Source organism: Thamnophis sirtalis, unplaced genomic scaffold (genome assembly GCF_051295495.1).
Source record: "Thamnophis sirtalis isolate CommonGarterSnake01/CBP01778 unplaced genomic scaffold, rThaSir2_p1.2 scaffold_5, whole genome shotgun sequence".
Lineage (NCBI taxonomy): Eukaryota > Metazoa > Chordata > Lepidosauria > Squamata > Natricidae > Thamnophis > Thamnophis sirtalis.
This window is the reverse complement of record NW_028261385.1, coordinates 119225089-119234280: the sequence shown is the minus strand read 5'-3', so window position 1 is coordinate 119234280 and position 9192 is coordinate 119225089.

Genomic DNA, 9192 nt, shown 5'->3' with positions numbered 1-9192 from the left:
AAGATGTTTTCAGTGAGAAGTCATCTGATAAATTACCCTCACATCGTGCCACTGATTGCAGCATTAATATTCTTCCCAGAGTAAAACTCCTGAAACCTCAAATTTATTCAATGACCCCCCGATGAAATGGATGAGTTAAGGAAGTTTATTGACAAAAATTTGCAGAGGGGATTCACTGAGCCTGCTAGACCCCGAGTTGCTGCTCCAGTTTTGTTCAGAGAAAAGAAAGATGGCTCCTTTCGCTTATGTGTTAATTACAAGAACCTTAACGCGATCTGTGTACAGAACCTCTACCCATTATCGTTAATGAAGGACATGCTGGCCCAGTTGGGTAAGGGGAAAACTTTTACGAAATTAGATCTCTGAGAGGCCTATTACAGGGTCAGAATTAAGGAGGGTAACGAGTGGAAGACTGCGTTCAACTGCCCTCTTGGCTGTTTTCATTTCCGGGTACTGCCATTTGGCCTACAGGGGCGCCAGCTGTTTTCATGCAATCAATTAATGATGTTTTGCATGACCATCTCTACAAAGGCATGATGGTCTATCTTGATGACATCCTTATTTACACAGAAATGCATGAAGAACACATGAAACTAGTCCGCTCAGTGCTTAAAAAACTCTGAGCAGCAGAACTTTATGCGAAATTGTCTAAGTGTGAATTTCATCAAGAGAAAATTGACTACCTTGGGTATCACATCTCCCATGATGGCATCGAGATGGACCCAGCAAAGGTCCAAGCTGTCACTGAATGTGCACCCCCCTGCACCCGCAAACAGTTGCAAAGTTTTTTGGGATTTGCGAATTTGCAACCTCGGCTGATGGTACCATGTCAGATAACTGGGCAGATGCCAGCCCAGAGATTGACACCCCCCCTTACTGAGTCCAACCTTCCAGTCCCACCTGCAATGCCCCAACAGGCTCTTACCCCAGCTTCTGACAGAGAAATAATCTCCACAATGACAGAAGGGATGAATGAGGGGGAAGCTGCAGGATGGATAGTGGAGCATTGTGACAAGGTGGCTCCTAAGTTTAGAGATGCAACTGGGTTCCTTCCCTCGGGGGGAGGGAGCAATAAAATGCCAGCATTGCTGTCAATCTGGCCAAAGAGCATCAGAGTGCCTGGCTCCAGCCCCAATCTCAGAAACGCATGCACCAACTGCCAGCACAGTAAAGAGAAGGCCCCGGAAACCATCAGAAAAGAGTCATCTGGGTCAAGAACCTCAGAAAGCTGATCCCCCAACCTAAGGTGATGAAAAGTCCAACTAATGGGGAAACCTCAGAGGAAGAGAATAGTGTAGACCAGTGGTCCCCAACCCCTGGTCCGCGGACCGGTGCCGGGCCGTGGAGTACCTGGCACCGGGCCGCGGAAGCCGGGTGTTCGCTGTCCCAGGCGGCCCCGCTGCGGGGAAACGGAAGCCCCGAGAACAAAACAGGCGTCAACGCAGAGAACGGGAGCCTTGCAGAAACAGACCTTCAGGCGCTTCCTCTGCAGCCGGAAGCTTCAGCGGCCAAGGCGGCTCCGCTTGAAGAGGCTCTTCGAAGCTTTTTCCGGCACCGAAAGGAGGGCTAACCCGCCCTCCCTAGCCAGGGCTCCGGCTTCGCCACATGCGATGCTCGGCGCATCCCCCGCTGCTGCATGGCCTGCGAACCCCGGCAGCTCCGCTTTCCGGCTGCAGCGAAAGCGACAAGGCACCTGCCGAGCGGCCCCAGCCCAGTTGGCAGCGGGCATACGGTCCCAGCCCAGCCAGCCTCATCACAGCGAGGGGCTCTTGGGGAAGCCGCCTTGCTCGCCCCCCGACTGGCTAATTTGCAGGGCGAGGCTTCCCCAGATGCAGTCCCGGCGACTTCCCTTCGGCTCGTCGGAGCTGCCCCGCGGCCAAGAAGTAGCCGGGAGGGCGGCCGCGGCTCCCCTGGGCGAGGCCTGACCGTGTCTCGGGAGGCGCCCACGCGAGCACGGCTCAGGCGGCAGCCGGGCGGGCCTCCGGAAGCGCCGGCGTTCCTCTTCAGTGGGATCGCCGAGAGGCCGAGGGCAGAGCCGCTCCCTTCCTCCCCATGGAGCCCACCGTGGGGAGGGGGTGAGGAGGGAACCGCCACCCGTCCCGGCAGGTGGGGGCAGCGGTTCACTGGGGAGACGATCCAGAGGTAAGCACGGCTGACGACCACGCCCGCCCACCCACCTCCTTGCGGGCCACTTTGGCCTCGGCGTGCCGGAACTTGGACACCCTGAACAGGCTCATGCACCTTTCCCCGCACCTCTGAAGGACGCCGACCAATGACCGCCCTCTGGGCTAGTGCCCAGAACCGCTTCGCGGGAGCCCTGTGGGCGGAGGGGGTGGGCAGGCAGGGGCGCAGGGTCGCGAACAAGGCCCCCCCACCCCTGCGCGTGCTCAGCGGGCCACGGTAAAATTATCAAAGGCTGACTGGTCCGCGGCGATAAAAAGGTTGGGGACCACTGGTGTAGACAACCCGATGGTGAAATCCCTTCGCCATCCAAGCCAACTCCAAGTACCCAAAACGGGAGTTGAAGGGGAAGTTGAAGCAGCCGTGGACACCGGCTGCACCCAATGCTTAATCAGCATGTTGATTGTAAAGCACAAGATCTCTAGCCCATCCCATTCAGTTTCAGCAGGTAGATGGAATGCTAATTGGGGGGACCCCAGCCACACTAGTGACTGAACTGGTAAAGTTACAAATAGACCGCCACTATGAACTCCTCAGATTCATTGTGGCTCCAAAGATGCCAGAATTAATTATCTTGGCACTTGCATGGCTGGACAAGTGGATGCCTACAATAAAGTGGGAAGACGATGTTAGGAAATTGATTATTGGATTTGGGCCACTACCAAAGGGCTACCCAGGGATGATTGAATCCAAGAAACCAGAACCTGCAGCACCTGCAGCAGACACAAAAACCCCAGGGACCCAACAATTACCAAAAAATAATGAGACTTGGTGGAGGTTTTCAGTGAGGAAGATTCCAATTATCTTCCCTCTCACCGGCCCACGGATTGCGCAATAGAATTTAAACCTGGGGCTACCCTACCAAAACCGAAAATGTACTCCATGACTCCCAAGGAGATGGTTGAATTGAGGAAGTACATCAACACCAAATTGAAGGGGGCTTTATTGAACCAGCGAAGTTGAAAGTAGCGGCCCCAATGTTCTTCAGAGAAAAGAAAGATGGCGGTGTTAGTTTCTGTATTGATGCGTGAGCCTTGAACACAGTATGTGTGAAGAATACCAATCCCCTCCCCCTCATGAAAGATATGTTGAACCACTTGGCTAAAGACAAGGTGTTCACCAAGCTGGACTTGAGAGAGACATATTATTGCATATGAATCAGAGAGGGAGATGAGTGGAAGACTGCTTTTAACTGCCCCCTTGGCAGCTTTCAATTCAAAGTCATACCATTTGGGCTACAAGGTGCACCCACAGTCTTCATGCAGTACATAAATGATGAGCACCTGTACCATGGAGTGCTTATTTATCTTGATGACATCCTGATCTTCTCTGACACCCTGGAAGAACATGTGAAGCTGATATGGCAAATCCTGAAAAAACTTCTAGCCTTTAAGCTATACGCAAAGTTGTTGAGTGTGAGTTCCAAAAACCTCACTACCTTTTTTTGTCAAAAAAGGGCATTAGGAAGCTTATAGAGTGCTCCTGGGGGCTGGGGTGGGGGGAATTGAGCAAAAATGGCCCTTTTTGCCCATTCCTGCCCTTTCCAGCCTCCAGGAGCTCTCTGAAAGCTCCTACAAACTATGCATGGCCATTTTGGTGAAGGGGGCAGGGTTTCAGGAAGCCAAAAATGCTGTATTCAGTGTATATGATGCACCCAGATTTTCAGCCTCTTTTTTGAGGGAAAAAGGTGTGTCTTATACTCCGAAAATATGGTAATTCTGTTATGTTAACCTCTATATTATTCTCTTTTCAGGAAATGTTTTTCTTCTGAGGAGAGGCCATCTGTCAGGCCTGCAGCCAGTTCCTTTTGGGATCTTTGGCCTGCCACACTAATATTCTATTCTACTATGTTGTTTCTTTAGTGGGAAATTGGGAGGGGGGAATAGTAAGGAGTAGAATGTGATAATGTCAAAATAAAATTCCTTTCTAGAAATCAAGGTCATCTTTTATCTCTATATCTCTGCATCTGACTGGAACTGGATGGGTGGAACTGCCAGCATGGCAGTGGAAGATTGGACCATGTGATGGACTTGTGGGTATGGGGGCAGGATCTTGAACTTTCAACTGGATGTGGAAAAAGAAAGGAAGAGGAAGAGAAATAAAAAACGTATGACCACAATTGAACCCAAAATTTTGGTTGCTAAGCAAGAGCATTGTTAAGTGAGTTTCATCACATTCGACAAGTTGGCTACACCCACCTGGTCACATGACTGCCAAGCCATGTCCACAAATAGGCCACACCCATAGAATAGGTAGTAAAAAAATTTGAAACCCACCCCTGGTCTGAAAGTGACCTTAAAAGAATGTCGAACCGAGCAATGGTAACCATCAGCACCAAGGAATACACCAGGGCACTTAGGGCAGCGAAAAGATCTTATATAGCCACCTTGATTGCGTCCGCTGAGTCCCGCCCAGCCGCCCTGTTTAGGATAACCCGCTCCCTACTAAATAGGAGGGAAGCGGGGGAACCCTTGCAGGGCAGAGCTGAGGATTATGCCCAATTCTTAGCGGACAAAATTGCTCGGTTTCGGTCGGACTTGGACTCCATATCTGCAGCTCCAGCCGAGGCACAAGAGGATGAAGTAGACCACCTCTGGGTTGAGTTTCAGGATGTTGCCCCTGGGGATGTGGACAAGGCCATGAGGGCTGTAAGTGCCTCCACCTGTGTACTGGACCCGTGTCCCTCATGGCTGGTTGCTAACAGCAGTGAGGTGACACAAGGCTGGATCCAGGCGGTTGTTACCGCCTCTCTTCGGGAGGGGAACTTCCCCGCCGCGCTAAAAGCGGCGGTGGTGAGACCCCTCCTGAAGAAGCCATCCTTGGATCCAGCTGTTCTTAATAACTATCGCCCAGTCTCCAACCTTCCCTTTCTTGGGAAGGTTGTTGAGAAGGTGGTGGCCTTCCAGCTCCAGCGGTCCTTGGAGGAAGCAAGTTATCTTGACCCCTTCCAGTCAGGCTTCAGACCCGGTTACAGCACAGAAACCGCTTTGGTCGCATTGACCGATGATCTTTGGAGAGCCAGAGATGGAGGACATCCCTCCATCCTGGTTCTCCTTGACCTCTCAGCGGCTTTCGATACCATCGACCATGGTATCCTTCTGCGACGACTGCGCGAGGTGGGAGTGGGAGGCACCGTGTTGCGGTGGTTCTCCTCCTACCTCTCGGACAGGTCGCAGTCAGTGTTAGTGGGGGAGCAGAGATCGACCCCTAGGCCCCTAACATATGGGGTGCCTCAGGGTTCGGTCTTATCCCCCCTACTATTCAACATCTACATGAAACCGCTGGGAGAGATCATTCGCAGGCACGGGATAAGATACCATCAATATGCGGACGATACCCAGTTGTATCTGTCCGCCCCGTGCCAACTCAATGAAGCGGCGGACGTGATGAGCCGAGGCCTTGAGGCTGTTATGGACTGGATGAGGGCTAACAAGCTTGTACTCAACCCGGAAAAGACCGAGTGGCTGTTGTGATTCCCTCCCAACAATTCGACCAGTACTCCATCACTCAGGCTGGGGGGTCAAATTCTACACCCCTCAGAGAGGGTTCGCAACTTGGGAGTCCTCCTGGACCCACAGCTATCCTTTGACCACCATCTGACGGCTGTGACCAGGGGGGCATTTGCCCAGGTTCGCCTGGTGCGCCAGTTGCGACCCTACCTGAATCGGGAGGCTCTCACAACAGTCACTCGGGCCCTTGTGACCTCTAGGCTGGAATACTGCAATGTGCTCTACATGGGGCTGCCCTTGAAGAGCATCCGGCGACTTCAGCTAGTCCAGAACGCGGCCGCGCGAGTGATCGTGGGTGCACCTCGGTTCACCCACATAACACCTATCCTCCGCGAGCTGCGCTGGCTACCTGTCGATCTCCGGGTGCGCTTCAAGGTGCTACTAGTCACCCATAAAGCCCTTCATGGTAGTGGATCTGCGTACTTGATAGACCGCCTTCTGCCAATTACCTCCCTGCGACCGATTAGATCTCACAGATTGGGCCTCCTCCGAATTCCATCTGCCAGCCAGTGCCGGCAAGGAGGAGAGCCTTTTCAGTAGTAGCTCCGACCCTTTGGAACGAGCTCCCCGTGGAGATTCGTACTCTCACCACCGTCCAGGCCTTCCACATAGCCCTTAAGACCTGGCTAGCCCGTCAGGCCTGGGGACAAAGATAATCGCCCCTCCCGAATGATGAATGAATGTTGCTCATTATTTTACTCGATGTTTGTCTACGTTATTGTTTGTATTTCCCTCCCCTGATTTTATGTAAGCCGCCCTGAGTCCCCTCAGGGAAAAGGGCGGCCTATAAATGTTAATAAACCTAAACCTATAAACCTATAATGTATGTTAAGAGGAAGTTTTTTTAAAAAGATGTATTAAAGTGGTTTGATTTTAAAAATGTTTTTAAAGAAAAGTTTAGTGTTTTTAAAATGGATGGAAAAAAGTATTTTTCCCTTTACGGTTAAAGTATCTGAAATAATACAGTGAACTTTGTTAATATAAATGGTGATGGTTTATAAAGATTATTAAGTACAAATAGAACAGAAATGGTTAAATTGATTGTTTTATTCAAAGAGGAGAATTTATTTACTTATGTTTTTTATTTGGATATCACTGGATTGTGTGCTTGTGGTGAAAAAAAACTGAAACTTTGACTTTGGTCTTGCCAATTAAATAGATTTTTTTGTTGTTGGAATGGCTTGTTATATACTAAGGTATAAAAGTAAAAAACTTGAGGCTGTAATGTAATGTACTGTACAAAAAATTATAGGAAGTCAATGCTTTTTTCCCCTTTCTTCCCTTCTTCCACCTCATATTTTCCTTCCCCCTCTTTTTCCTTCCTATAATTACCTTCTTCCGGAGTAAGTTGCCCAGTGTGTCAGTTCTTGAATAATTATTGACACACTGGGAAAGATTATAGAAGATATTTGTCTTTAAACCTTTAAATCAAATATAATGGTCTCATGCTGTCTTAAAATCTTTCCGATTTGTTAGTCACAAGGGTTTCATGGATCAGAGCCCACTTCCCCAGGTCACCTAGAAACTTTAACTGAGCAAGAACACAGCAGCACACATAGGCCCCAAAGTTTTTTCTTGTTACGTTATTGCTGTGTGAGTTTCTTTCTGGAGGCAATTCAAGATGCTGATTGTCACTTTTAAAGTCCTAGATGGCATGAACCAGGTTATTTGAGGGATTAAAGTATATACTGTACAGGGCGGGGCATAACCTTTTCCTAGGGGGTCACAGCAACACTTGTAATAACAACACAAATAATTCATACACCATTCGAAAGCTCATCAAAAACTGAGTTTATTGACACGATTTAATAGTCAGTATGACCACCATTAGCCCTTCGAACAGCATTCAAACGAGGTGGATAAGAACACAACAAATCTTCAAACAGTTCCGTTCGATTTTCCAGATTTTTCAACACAGTTTCCAAATTCATTCTCAAAGTTTCAACCGAAACAAATTTAACATTTAATAGCTCATTCAATTCAGTTTTTTATGGGCTTTAAAATGAGGTGTCGCGGAAGTTGTAAACTGCTGTCGATCTTGCTGTGACCCCCTAGGAAAAGGTTATGCCCCGCCCTGAAAATCGAACGGAACTGTTTGAAGATTTGTTGTGTTCTTATCCACCTCGTTTGAATGCTGTTCGAAGGGCTAATGGTGGTCATACTGACTATTAAATCGTGTCAATAAACTCAGTTTTTGATGAGCTTTCGAATGGTGTATGAATTATTTGTGTTGTTATTACAAGTGTTGCTGTGACCCCCTAGGAAAAGGTTATGCCCCGCCCTGTACAATCCAGTGGAATTGTATACATGGGTTCATTCTGGGTTTACTCTATTATGTCTTCTGGTGAGACCTCATAAGTAAACCTTTTCTTGCCTGAAATATGATGGAGAGCCTATATGTCTCTTCTTCCCATAAGGCGTTGAAGACCTAGCTTTTCTCTAGAAATTGGGTCAGAGAGGCCAAGCCAAGCCCCACCTTTTTTTTTTGAGGAAACTAGGTTTGTGATACAGTTTTAATTTTGGGGGCTACATTCCCCCCCCCAAAACCACACACCCTGTAACATGTACAAGAGCCATGGTGGCACAGTGGTTAGAATGCAGTACTGTAGGCTAACTCACTGTTCACTCCAGGAGTTCAATTCTGAGCGGTTCAAGGTTGAGTCAGCCTTCCATCCTTTCGAGGTCAGTAAAATGAGGATCAAAATTGTGGGGCAATATGCTAACTCTGTAAGCCACTTAGAGAAGGCTGTAAAACACCATGAAGTAGTATATAAGTCTAAGTGCTATTGCTATTGCTACAGAGTTTCGCTAGAGGAATTATTCACAGACAGCTAGGTTAAAAGAAGGAGGTGTTAATATTATTTATAAGCAAACAAAAAGTATCTCTAAGCTGTTCTACTTTTATAATTAGTGTATTACTCCAAAAGACAACCACTTATGCAATCAACCACAGATAAAATCAGCTGCTTTTCAAATATGACTTCTATCTTTCTTGCATTGCATCTCCAGCTTCTAAATATGCAAGTCACACATTTCACAATCTTTTACTAGATAAAACCTTTTTACAGCAATGGCTGAAAGGAAAGAATTTGTCAAATGTTGTTAAACATGTCTAGTTAGTCAGTAATGGAGTCCTATGCAACAACAGAACAGTGATCTTTGTTCACTCAACCTTGGCTTCTCTCTTAATATATCATGTTCATGATTAAGCTCCTGATATTTCTAATTAAAATAGTAGCCTCTTGGGGGTATTGTGTATGCGCTTGTGTATAATGCTTGTCCACTCATTGATTCTGAATCACTCCTTCTGATTCTTAAGTAGGATTACAATCATAACCAATGAGTGGGAGTGTTCTGTTAAATGACAAAGGATCCTGAAGCCCATGAGTACTTTTCCACTAATTAGATTTCAGAACTCTAATCATTCATGATTTTAGGTAAAGAAAACTAAATAAGAAAAACTGGAAGAAGAGAGAGGTGAACTATGATTGCTACTATAATT